Source organism: Musca autumnalis, unplaced genomic scaffold (assembly GCF_047663935.1).
Source record: "Musca autumnalis isolate F117 unplaced genomic scaffold, ASM4766393v1 scaffold_1, whole genome shotgun sequence".
In the NCBI taxonomy this organism is placed as follows: domain Eukaryota; kingdom Metazoa; phylum Arthropoda; class Insecta; order Diptera; family Muscidae; genus Musca; species Musca autumnalis.
In genome coordinates, this window is record NW_027411644.1 from 162,522,524 (window position 1) to 162,535,627 (window position 13,104).

At 38.4% G+C, this 13,104-nt stretch overlaps 1 protein-coding gene and 1 long non-coding RNA gene across 3 annotated transcripts in view; one reads left to right on the forward strand and one right to left on the reverse strand.

Annotated features, from left to right (window-relative positions):
- The window catches only part of kmr (pleckstrin homology domain-containing family A member kramer), a 397,594-nt gene that overhangs the window by 256,777 nt on the left and 127,713 nt on the right, over nt 1-13,104 (reverse strand). For both annotated transcript variants that reach the window (XM_073958769.1, XM_073958765.1), the window contains one exon: nt 2,621-2,666. The gene's annotated coding sequence lies outside the window, so the exon portion shown is untranslated. The remainder of the gene's footprint in view (nt 1-2,620; nt 2,667-13,104) is intronic.
- The window catches only part of LOC141388664 (uncharacterized), a 274,677-nt gene that overhangs the window by 28,921 nt on the left and 232,652 nt on the right, over nt 1-13,104 (forward strand). The window lies entirely within an intron of this gene.

Genomic DNA, 13,104 nt, shown 5'->3' on the forward strand with positions numbered 1-13,104 from the left:
CTTGTGACGTTTGGGTAGCACTGCTTCTGCTGGCTACATACCTGTTGGTCTGGGAAACTTGGTTTCATTTCAGGTATACAGTGAGACCAAGTTTCCCAGAAGAAGTGGTTCCATTAGCAAATTATTAGCTTTCCTAGCCAACCCCAGTGATACCTGAGTAAGTGACCTGAAACTGAATCTTAACAGGTTGGTCGGCGAGTACAAGCGGAAGAATTGACTAGATTATCTGAACATTGAAGACGGAATAACTGAATTGCGGGTAACGGTAAGTCACTCTCGAACCTGGGTAGGAGGAGGATAAGCCCTCAGTTATGTTTGTGCGATGTTACGCTGACTTATCCAAAGAGGTGTTCAATTTTTTTCAGCGACAATTTCTCCAGCTCTCCGGGAGTTGCAGGGCGATGAGTGCTACGTCGCATTAAATCTCTTACCGGGGAGAAGGAACCACCACGAGGTTATGCTGACGGAAGAGATACACAAGTTATTTTTATCGATAATTTGTCCAGCAACTCGGCAGTGGCAGGGCGAAAAGAAATGTAATACGTCGCATTTGATCTCTTCCTGCCGAGGCGGAACCACCAAAATTTACAGTAGATGATGTCGCAAATGCCATTGGGAAGGTCTAAATCACCCACAGCGTTGGGCCCTGGCGGAATCTCCGTGGTTATGCTGAAACAGTTTGATTAGATGAAAGGTAATTATGTCACGAAAGTTTTAAACACATCGCTAGCCACCCATATTCTGCCTGAAGGGTGGTAAATGAACAGGGTGGTAACGCTACTGAAGCCGGGCAAGGATGCCAGATAATGCATATAGTGGTTGTTTCGCCATCTCCACACATAATAGTCGAGGGATCAACCAGAACAAGCCAAGAAATAGGACAGTGTTGCTGGAGCTCGTCTTGTCAAATGTCTTTGAAACTGTTAATCACTACATACTGTTTGAGGACATCGAGCAGACTACCCTCGGGTCAAGTTCGATACTTTGGATAATTATAGGTGTGGAAATCAGTCGTATATGAAATTCAAGAACAAGAAGTCGAAGCCCCATAGAGTCAAGGTGGGATGCTATCTCCGTAATTGTTTTACCTCTTCCTTTTCTGTATTCTACACCGTCCAAACGGCAATCTTGGCGTTGGGTACTTTTCCTAATATCATTTGTGAATGGCTGAACTCCAATATGATCGATCTTACAAACTTTTGCAGCGAGAGTAATATGCCGATATCTCCCACTTAATCTAGAGCCGCTTTGTTCCTCACAAAGACTTCGAGATGAGCATAAAACAGAATGGTCGATGGTAACCAAACTCCGACGCCTAACTACACCATGATTCTAGGGGTCACATTCGATAGCATGTTCACATCATCCGCGAATGACGCAGCTACCTGAGAAAAGCTTAGATGTACGAGTAGGAGCAAGGTCTTCAAGTCACTTGGGGTGCGGATAAAGAAACTTTGTTGATCACATATGTCGCGATAGGTCGGTCATTGGTCAGACATGAGGCGTCAGTGTGATTTGCGAATATAAGTGTAACGCGATGGAATAATATCCCCACCTATCAGAACGGTGTTCTGAGAACTGCAATGGGGTGCCTCCTCATGTCATCAGTGGGTCATCTGCATGAGGAGACGAAGGTTCTTCAAGTACGGCAATACAATGACATGTTCTCGTTGCAGTACTTGTTCGGGTGTGAACGTGAGAGTTATCCTAATCGTCATATGGTCATGGATAGAACTCCCGCCCGGGGAGATCCAACGTTACAAAAGAGAACGCCTATCATTGCATCGAAATACTTAGAAATGTTGCTGAGGAAAAATTATGATGCGCTGGTCACAAATTTAACCACAGGCCATTAGTCTGTAATATACCTGTGTGAAAGGGGAGACGAGGGACGACGCCTGTAATGCATCTTGACATCGCGTGGAGGTGAGCCAATGAACAAAATTTGAAGTTTTGAGAGTAAAATATACAAAAAAAGACTAAACATTTACCATATCATGATCCGGGCCAAACGAACCGGCCACTTACTACGTCGATGAGGAGACTACAAAATATTACATTTGTATGTCAATGAAATGAGATTGCATACCATCTAAAAGTTTACATTATCACATGTTAAGTGTTCGGTACTTAAACTCTTAAATACCTTTCTCTAACACCTTCACAAACATTTCAAATGTGAAGAAGCTATTAGTCACATTAAGTTCTCTTCAATCAACCACATTGAGCTACTTATTGTTGCGGTATTTTTACAGTAATTCGTTACTTTTTCATTACTTCTTACAATTTAATTTGAAAATGGCAACATTTTTTCAACTACATTTACACCCACACACACACAAATTCTCACTTGCCTGTAAATAGGTTAAACGTTGCTATAATGGCAAAGGAAATGAAGGTGTTAAAATACTTTAAGAGACTAATTGGAATGATTTTGGTCAAAAGGCATCAAATAAGGTTTAAAGTTCAATTTATTCTCTCAAAACGTATTTCCGTTCTGTTCACCCCCCAAACAAAGAAAAAATCCCCCTATTCAATGGCAGGCAACAACTGTTTCTATTAAGCCGCTTAAATGTAATGACACACAAAAATGCTAGAAAAATTAATCCCAAAAACTTACCGTTTTTGTAGTTATTTGCTGTTATTGTTAAAAGTTCCAGTTAAATCTGTAATGAGAAGATGAAAACCAAAAAATTAGTTTGACTAAATTATATAATGACCATTGTTTGATTGTTGCCATTAGATTACGACGACGATTGTTTTGTAGCGGTAATTTCAATGATGCTGCAACAATTTTTGGTTTTTTTTTTTTGTTTTTCTACAAATGGGGATTTAAAGGTCTTTGAGTGCATTAGTCGGATGGATACTTTGTTGTTGTTGTTTTTCTACAGCAGAAAATATTGACAAAGCAGCAATTTGTTTTCAACTGACGGAAGTATGAAAATGGAAAAATTTTTATTATTAATTATCCACACACCGAAATTGTGATTCTAGAACATGCTTAGGTTCTAGGTTTGAGGACGAGCAAGAATAATATTAAAATAGGCTCTAATTGGAGACCATTGCGTTGTGATTGTAAAGAGTTGAAATATAATTACAGTAGATTAGATGGAGAATAAATAGAAAAAGAGGGAAAAGTATACGGTGAGTTATGTTTAGCTAAGGTATGGAGATCCTGAGTTCTTTCCCAATGCATAGTTGTAGCCTGCCTACAACGTTCATCATAAATATACATCGGATTTTTGCATATTTTTGAAATTTCAACCAATTGTAACTACTTTACTATATAGAATTATATCGTTCCAAAGCCAGAAATTCGATGTCATATTGAAAATAATCAATAATACGTACAAAGCTCCAGCTTCTATTGTTTAATAAACGAATTATTTGCATTATAATTTTCAAAAATATGCAAAAATCCGATTCCTAATTATAAGCTTTGGCATTCTGCCCTAGGCAATTACCAAAGTGAGCAGCTTGGAAAGCAGTAAGCCCATATTACCGCCTTACTGGAACAGTGATGCAATGACACGCACTTGTCTCCAGATTCATCCTAATGAATGAAAGTCTAGCTATAGTTTGGGCTTTCAACTGCAGTTTTATCTGCACTCACATACAGACCCAAGACAAGAATGAGCAGATTAAACATATGTATATTAGACGGGGTCGGTCATTCCAATCGCCCGTTTAAAATATGTTAGTCTGCTCATTCTTGCCTTGGGTCTGTATGTGAGTGCAGATAAGACTGCAAATGTAGCGTCTGCAGCAACAGCGACTTAAATAAACACCGCGAGCTTTGGCATTCGCTAGATAATGATCAGAGGGATATAGCACTGACTGAGTAGACTGTTAGCGGTGAGTGGTGCGGTTTGCCAGACATCTTGTGACCTTTTTTGACAAATGTCGTCACCTCGCAATCCAAAATTTCTCCATCAGCAGACCGCCCGCCTATATCACCTCTGCACGCCGCCTAGTTTCAGCTACGTCACTAAACACCCATTAAAAGACTTCAATTGGCGGAAAGGGCGTTCCGGGACATTATAAGAAGTATTAATATAACAATATATATCTGATGGTAGAATACCAGAAGTCAGACAAAATTTCCCATCAGAGGCGGGGAAATAGCAAATGAGCGTATTGAGCTTCATCGAGCCAACTCTAATCACCCCAGAGTTAGGCAGTTGTCAGCGAGAACAAGCGGAAAAAGTGACTAGATCAGATGAAGAGTTTCAACATTGAAGTCGGAATAAATGAATTATGGACAACCGTTAAGCCACTCTCGAACCCTGGGAAGGAATATAGGACCTCGATCGCTTTTGAAAACGTTACAATGACTGATCCGAAGAGGTGCGCAAATTATTTTAATAGACAATTTGTCGAGCATTCTTGGAGTGACCGGGGGAAGAGAAGAGTACTAGGTCGCATTAGATCTCTTTCCGGCGAAGATCATCAATGGCTGATCCTGCTAATGCTAGTAAGAACGCTACATCATTCTAAGCGCCCTGACGGAAACAGGTTGATAAGTTGGAAATTGAGGATCTTATCAAAGTTCTCAACCTATTGCTAGCCGTCCACATCTTGTCCGAAGTCATAAAAAGGTGGCCAGGGTGGTCCAGCTACTGAAGCCAGTCAAGGATATCAGCGAAGGTGAATTCGATACAGACCGATTCGCATTTGTCGCACATAGCAAAGACTCTTGAGGCTTTACTCCACCCCAGCATCAGAAATGGCTATCCAGTTGCCGATCATTAGCAAGGGTTTTGTAAGCAGCACACCACGGCAGCAGCGCCATCTCCACACACATTAGTCGAGGACTCAACCAGATCAAGCAGCGTGATAAGACAGTATTGGTGGCGGTCGACTTATCAAAAGACTTCGATACTGTCAAGCACAAACAACATGGAGGACATCGAGCAGGTTACTGTCCGGCAAAGTTTAGAACTTTGGATTATCTATTATATGCGTGGACGCCAGTTGTACCTGGTGCAATTCAAGAACAAAAAGTCGAAGCCACGTAAATTTGAACAGGAAGTCCCGAAAGGTGTGGTAATATCTCCGAAACTGTTTAACCTCTACCTTTCCTGTATTCCACCCTCCCAGACGGTATTGAGATCTTTACGCATGCGAATGATTGTAGGACCTTGAATGAATGATTGTAGGCTGAACATCCCGTTGAATGTTCTGTTTACTAACTAACCCAAGATTCTAAGGGTACTATCCGACGGCATGTTCACTTCTTCGACGCATGCCACAGCTATATGCGGCAAGCTGAGATGTAGACAGAAGGTCCTCAAGTCCTTAGCCGGCAGCACTTGAGGTGCAGACAAAGGAACCTTGTTGTCGCGAACATAAGTGCAGTCCGATGGAATACTGTTTAAACATGTCAAAACGTCGCCCTGAGAACTGCAACAGTGAGCCATCTGCATGAAGAGTCCAAAGTTTATTCAAGTACAACAACACAATGGCAATGCTCTCGCTGCAGTACTTGCTCGGGTGTGTGAGAGTCATCATAATCATCGGACGGTGGACTCCTCACCTAGCCATGTCGGGAGGGATCTTCTTTATTCACTGAGAAAGAGGTCTGCAAACCTATCAAGCGCGTTTGAATAGAATTCACACATATTCAGTCGCAGATGAATACGGTCCTTGGAGTACATCAGCCATCTTTCATAGCTGAAGAATATCAGCTGCCCCGACAAACCAGAATCGCTTTGGTTCACCTACTTTCGGTATGGTGCACCAATATAAAATCTTATAGGACAATGATTGATGCCACCATGCAAAACATTTTTCCAGCATACGGTACAGGCCCGCACGACTAACTAACTAACACACAACTAACTCCTGTAGTTTTGTCGTTACAACCAATCGAAAAAGCCACATTACTAGACCTGGAGATAGAGCCAGAGCCTGATTATGCAGGAGATCGAAGATACCATCGTATCATATCCTGTTACAACACATGAGAGATGTTGCAGATGTCATCCGAAATCATTCAACATGATGAACACGAATTTGAATATTTAACAAGGTTAGCAACCCATATTGTAGCAGAAGCCTGGAAAGTGGTGGTCCCGCTGCTGAAGCCTAGCAAAAATGCCAGCAAAGGCCCATCTCGCTTCTGTCGCCAGTAGCGAAGATTTCAAACGTACTACTCTTTTTAAAGGTACTATTTCTTTTTTAAAGGTACTAAGCTTTTTTAAACTTGCTGTCTCGGGAACTGTTTCCTGAAACTCCACACTTTCCAGGCGGCATAGAGATCGTAAGGTATGCGGATGATTGTACGATCTTGGTGTGAGACTTTGACGTCCCCTGCAAAGATTGTTCCATACACATTTCCCTTCTGAAATATTTGAAGCCGTAGTTTTTCCAACCTGCGCAAACTTTTAAATTTTTAGATCAGAAATTCTCACGTCTAAAGTAAATTACCTAAAATCACTGTCCACCAAGGCAAAGTGTACATTATTTGTTGTCGCTGACCACTGAAAAAATCACAACTTTTGTTTTTTAACCATGTCACCCGCTTGCCTTTAGAATTCATTCTATCAATGAAAGGGAAAATAAAGCAAATGCATTATTTATTTCCCTTTCTAAAGGCGACACCGCCCAACTTATACATTAAAAATTGTCTGAATAAAGAAAAACACAAAGAAGCTTATTTTTCAATAAGCCAGACTTACAAAACGGAGATAAAGAAAAATATGTATGGGATTTTTAGTTAGCCAAATTGGGTGACAGAGAAAACAAACAACAAGAGCAACAATGAAACAAGTGCAACAATGTTGCTTGCTACACCTTTCTTTTGAGATATTTCTTAGATATGGAGAGGCAATGAGTTTAAAAGCTAAAACGACCGACCACCACAATATGTATGTCTGTCTACATTATCAGATGTTACCTGCCATAACATCATACGTCACTTTGGTGGCAGACACCATACAACAACAACAGCAGCAGCAGCATACCTCATGATGCGTGATAAAGTGCCAGACTTGATTCATTCCGTCATAGAAAGCATGTGCCGTTTGATGTCTTTTAACAACTTGAAGCAAATCGTGCTAGTGGTTCAGTGGCTCTAAATCTATGCAGCAGGCAGGTATGGAACATGTGAAACAAAAAGCAAAAAATGCTCCATCTCCAAACAAAACCGAATCTGAAACGACAGTATTTCCCAGAAAATATAAAACAGAAAGAAAGAAAATCACCACATTCCATTTCTCCATTTTTCCCAAGTTGTCGTCATCATCATCATCGTTGACTGCATTCATTGCATTGCTTGTTTGGGTTATTCCATCGTTTAGCTGCTGCTCATCCGCTTCATTACATTATTGAAAGTGACAATGGGAAAAAGCGTAACGTAAAGAAATCTTTGTTGTTTAAATGCAATGCCAGGTTCCATTACAAATGGAACATTCATTAAGGAACGACGCCAAGGAGCCCCCCAGCTCCCCCAGAACCTGAGGGAGAGAGAGAAACTGCAATTGTTTGTAGCTGGACTAGAGGTGCCTTCTACCATTGTTGTTGTTGTTGCTGTTGGTGAATGACACAATAATAATAATAATGACGATGATTATGTGGTTATTGTCGTCGAATGAAAACGACAATGTTAACACATATTTGTTTTTTTTAATATGGGAAAGCCTTGGGTTCTTCCACACGATGACTTAAAATGTAGGTTAACTAGTTGAGGAAATGAGAAATTAAATCTTGTTTTATTCCTTGTAATTATTATGAATGTGGAAAGATGTCACGTTTAATTGATTGAAAATAAATGCTGAGGCGCAAGTAATTATCAACAATCAAAGGTGTGTGGTTTAGAGTTTAATGGGCCTTAGAAAGCCTATTGACCCACATGAATGTGAGATGTTGTAATATGTATGTACTACCAGATGAATGGTGGATGAAAATCGTCTCTATAAAGAAGAAACTAAACTTCGTTCAACGGCATATGAGAATTTTTAGAGCTTTCGAAAATATATTATAAGTTGGACTATAAGCATAACGTTCCGTAGGCAACTGTTACAAAGCGTTTTCTGTAAGTTCAATGGCCGTTCTATTCTTCACCAAACTTTTAAATAAAATCCCGTAGCTAAAACAGTTGTGCATTTGTTATTTCTTCATCTGGTTTTATATAGAACACGTAATACGATTAGGTAAGACCAGCAAATTGTTTCCTTATTGCCTCGACTTGTTTCTTCAGTGAGTCAAAGGTTTAATGGACAAAAATTAGTCTTCTAGAATAATTAAAGAAAATAACTTCAGAATTTACGATGATTTTCTCTAGGAAATCCATAAAATTCTACAGTTCCTTGCAACATAACATCATATGATAATTAAAAAAACATGTTAGATAGCACAATAAACCAAATAATGACACATGCAACTGAGAGGCCAAACACATTCCCACATCATTCAACGATACTTAGCTATTTACACATTATACCTATAGGTATAATACATACATACATATAAACTTGTATGTATGCACATATGTACGTTAGATTAGAACTGCAAGCTAATTCGTCTTCAAATAGGATTTTCTTAAAGTATTTTGTAATATCATTTTTATTTTTCTTCTATGTATTAGCCATTTTCCTGACCCGTTAACACACAAAAAATTAACAACAAAACTAAAAGACAAGCAACAGTTAATTTAGTTATTTCCATTGTTATCTGCTACTCTTTCAAACGCTTTCAAGCTCTTAGAGTTAAGTTAATAGCTAACGTATTAATAGTGGCTTTTGCCTCCTGTTTTTTCATTGTGTGGTCGGTTAACTAAATTAAATTATAGGGAAATTTTTGCATCATCAAGCCAAACAACGTATTAATCAAGTTTTCAAGAGAAAAAAGACAAGACTTAGTGACGAAAAAGAAGAAGAGACTGTTTGGTTGGATGGACGTTTGAATGGATAGATGAACGTCGGGTTACACAATTACGTGAAAACTAATATGAAAAATATCAAACGTAAGTGACCGTGTGAAAACTTGAAAAAGAAAGAAAATAGCTAAAACGTATGTCCGTAGAGGTAAAAAAAAAAATTTCAAAATTTTGAAAATTTGTATTTTATTTTATTTTCATATGGTCTGGTCGTCGTTTTCAATGAAATTGCGATATTTTATTATATTTTGGCCGACAGGAATATACCCTCAATCGATGAAAAAAGTACACAACAAAAACTCCCATTACCAAATGACGCGTTCATATACCTAGTACTTTTTGATAGAGTTGGGCAATCTAGTTCCCGGAGCTTATCGATCTTTCTAGTTCCTTTCCCAAAAGGAACTAGTTCCTTAATATAGTTCCAAATAGTTCCGAGACCGATATAGTTCAACGAAACTTTCTCTTTCATCGTTCCTTTCATTCCAAATAGTTCCGAGACCGAAATGGTTCAACGAATTTTTCTCTTTAATCGTTCTTTCCGTTCCAAATAGTTCCGAGATCGAAATAGTTCAATGAATCCTTCCCTTTCGTCGCACTTTTTGTTTTCTTCGTTCCAAATAGTTCCGAGACTGAAATGTTTTCATGGTTTGGTGGATGAATTGACATAAAAATAAATAAATTGCAGCGAACAAACATTGAAGGAACCAGAAAACGAAGGGAACTATATGAACTAAAGGAACTATATAAACGCAAGAGCTGGATATAGTTCCTTGTCCGGAATAGTTCCTTGGAACTAGTTCGTTCCGGAACTACACAACTCTACTTTTTGAACCTTGAGCTTGAACTCACAACTCTCGATTTTGTAGTCATTACTCAGAAACGAGTAAAACAAAGATTTTTCGTTAAATTTTAACGAAGTAACTCATTTTATTTTAGGCTACAGGTAGTAAAGCAGGAGGTAACTCATTTACTAGAATTTTTTAGTAACAAGGATCTATTCCGAACAAGAAACTATTGGAACTATATTCAGCTCTTGAGTTCATATAGTTGCCTTAGTTCAAACAGTTCCTGTCGCGCATATAGTTCCTTTTATTCGCATAGTTCATCTTCTTCCTTTAATTCCACACACTAGAGTTGTGCCGAAGGAACTATATGGAACTATCTAGTTCACTTCGCAGTTCCAATGGCCCACATTTTTTCTTTGAACAAACTGCGTATACTTACTATCACACGTTATATTTCATGATGTTACTCATACGTTTTGGAACTAGTACGAGGAACTAGGAACTAGATTACCCAACTCTACCACACACTTCGATATTGCTCATTTGTTTCGTTCATTATTCAGGTGCTGCTACGTTGTCAAATAAACGTAAATCACATGTACGTTACATAACTGCAATTTATTTATTTTTATGTCAATTTGTTTTGTCAATTCATCCACCAAACGATGAAAACAAACAGACAGATGAAAGAGAAAGATTCATTGAACTACACCGGTCTCGGAAATATTTGAAACTATGGAACTATAAAAGGAACTAGTTCCTTTTGGGAAAAGGAAGTGGAAAGATCGATTCGCTCCGGGAAGGAGTTCTCCCAACTCGATTCTTTACTTTATTTTGTAATAGGTTATATACCTCATGTGTGTCCTAAATTTGTGTTGGATAAAGGAGGACGAAATTCAATTTAACTAAAAATATCATTATAAATAAAAATCAAATGTCGTTCGTTGGTAATGGCATCAGTTGAGAACGGCTGGACCGATTTGGATAATTCTTATTTTGAAATGTTCGTCATAACCCAACTTAGGGTTTTATGCAAAGACAATTTATTTGGCCACGCCCACTTTTTCAATTTTCAATTTTAAGCTTTTCTACAAAAACTACTCAACTGATTTTCCTGAAATTGTCAGGGAATGTACAGGGATGGCCCCGGTAAAAATAGGCTACTTAATTTGTTGAATTTCTTTAAAAATTTTATATATAAAATAATTAGAATTGTATCGGTTTGGAAATTAATTTGCGAGACCTTACCTACTTTTTAGGACCCAAGGACTTGACCACGCCCACATTTTAAAATATGTTACATCTACGAAACTACTGTAACGATATTCCTAAAATGTTCAGGGAATTTACAGAGATGGAAATAGGATGCATAATTCCTTGAATTTCATAGGTGGCCGGGGACTTCCCTTTGCCACATTTAAAAAAACGCCATATTTTAATGAATAAAAATCAAAAGCCGGTTTTATGGAAAGAAAATATTACCGCGCCCGTTGTTTTCAATTTAAATTCCCAATTTAAAGTTTTTCTGCAAAAAAAAAACTTAACCGATTTTCCTAAAATTGTCAGAGCTGGCCCCTGAAAACATGCTACGTATTTTATTGAATTACAAAGGGGGCGGGCACCTCCCCTATGCGATATTTAAAAAAAAACGTTATATTTGCAAAAATTACACATGTATCGGTTTAAAAATTTACGGATTAATCTACAATGTAGTACTTGTTTGAGGCCTAAATACCGGACCACGCCTGTTTTTTAAATGTTATATCTCTAATACTACTGAACCGATTTCCATCAAATTTGCAGCAAAAGCTCAATGTTTGCCGTTTGCCGGGTTCAGCATAAATGTTGGGAGGCAATGGGGTTGAGTGTACCGGACCACTCCTACTTTTTTAAATATGTTATATCTTGGGCAAAAAATGCCCACTTATCCCTATGGAATAGAGAGGAAATAGGGAAATACAAAAATCCTATGGGAAGACCCATATGAGGAAAAAACTAAAAACCTATTGCTGATAGGTAAGGCCGAGTTGAGTAGATTTACAGTTGTCCTTACAGGTCACCTGGGTTTACAAGCTCATCTGCACAAAACTAATTGTGCAGACAACAGCATATACAGGGCATGCAGAGAAGATGACGAAACATTGGAGCATTTTCTCTGCAACATCAGATCCCAGTTTTTAGGGAACGACACAATACCAGATCTTAATCAGGTAATTGTAGACGACCTGAAACAATTACGGGATTTTGTTAAGGGCACAGAGTTCCTTAAATAAAATACAGTAGAGTCACCGTCTTCAAAAAACCTAGTCTAGAGTGCACAACAGGCCTACTTCTTGCTTATGTGTATGTCCACCTGGTCATGTGGCGATTACTCTCCCCTCTTTTCAACCTAACCTATATCTTGAAAACTAATGACAACGCCCACTCTTTTCCAAAACTACTGAACCTAATTTCATGCAATTTTCAGAAAATGTTCAGGAATATACCTTGGTCCAAAATGCTATATATTTGTAGACGAATTTCGGGAGCCTATTTTTCATAATCGCTATATTTGCTAAACTTATAAGTGTATCGGCTTTTTAATTTTCGAGGCGACCGTGGATGCACCTTTGGAAGAAGAGGGGATTTTTCCAATTTTTTGTCTTTTTGCCAAACTTTGATCCAAAAACTCCCAAACAAGCATAATCGTGACACGATTTTTCGTGAGTGTTTCAATTCACCAAAAAGCCACGAATACAAACGGTCTAACAATTTTCGGCACGCGTGTCCCGAATATGTGTTTTAAGAAGGCACGACACACCAATCTCTAATTCGGCAGTCCTCTAAAAGCGTGTTCTTTCGCATCTAAAAGCGTGTTCTTTCGCACAGTGTTTCGGCTGCCAACCCAGTAACAAACCTATGTTTCTACGTAAGTTTCATGCTGCTACGTAAGTTTCATGCTGCTACGTAAGTTTCATGCTGATCAACTGTAGTTGAGAAAAGTTCTCTGCCAAACGAGGTTTTTCGAGAAGATTCCATGGGGGAATTTAAATTTTAAAAATGTTTGAAACATACCAACAACGTCCCACAAAAGATCAATTCGACTAAAAAAAGGTGTGGGAACTATTAAAAATTTTCGGGTGGTTTCATTAAGAATTTTTGTAAAAGTACCTGAATTCGAGTACCTCAATTGAAAATCTCTGATCAGAATACAACACAACAATTTTTTAGTAAGTGGCGTAAAATTACGATCCATTGGAATTAGGCTTTGCGTTCATTATCACTGTCACTTTGCATACAATTTTGCTTTAGAGAAAGACATTTTAACATTAATAAATTGTATATTACGTTCGATGTGACAGCATATCCGGTGGCACTAACCATAACTATGGGCTAAAAAACAAACTTATCTTGGAAAATCTTACAAAGTTATAATAAAACATTCGTTGGGGTCATTTG